The sequence below is a fragment of the Penaeus monodon genome, chromosome 20, assembly GCF_015228065.2.
Source record: "Penaeus monodon isolate SGIC_2016 chromosome 20, NSTDA_Pmon_1, whole genome shotgun sequence".
In the NCBI taxonomy this organism is placed as follows: domain Eukaryota; kingdom Metazoa; phylum Arthropoda; class Malacostraca; order Decapoda; family Penaeidae; genus Penaeus; species Penaeus monodon.
In genome coordinates this window covers 28,288,530-28,288,973 of record NC_051405.1, presented here as the reverse complement: position 1 = coordinate 28,288,973, position 444 = coordinate 28,288,530, and positions in this window count along the sequence as shown.

The following is a 444-nucleotide window of genomic DNA, read 5'->3' as shown; positions in this document are numbered from 1 at the left end:
AGCTGCGCGCTCGACGAACCGGCATTTTCCTTGGGCTGACACTTATACATCGGCGGAGTCATTCCCTTATTCATTCCTTCATTCACTTCTTCGTTTTTCACTTATTTTTTTATTCACTCATTTGTTTATTCACTTATTTGTTTATTCACTAATTCAATTATTTACTTATTATTTTTTATCGCTCATTCATTTATTTACTTATTCGATTATTCACTTATTCATTTATTCACTTATATGTTTATTCATTTTTTCAATTATTCGCTTAGTCAGTTATTCACTTATTTATTTATTTAATTATATTTTTTTTTTCAACAATCTAAACATTCGCTTTTGCATTTGTTAACTTATTTATTTGTTTATGTATGTTTATTTATTATATTATTCATTCCTCGTCATTCGTCATTTTGAAGCTTATAAATGGGTGTAATTATTCATTTTTTAAAT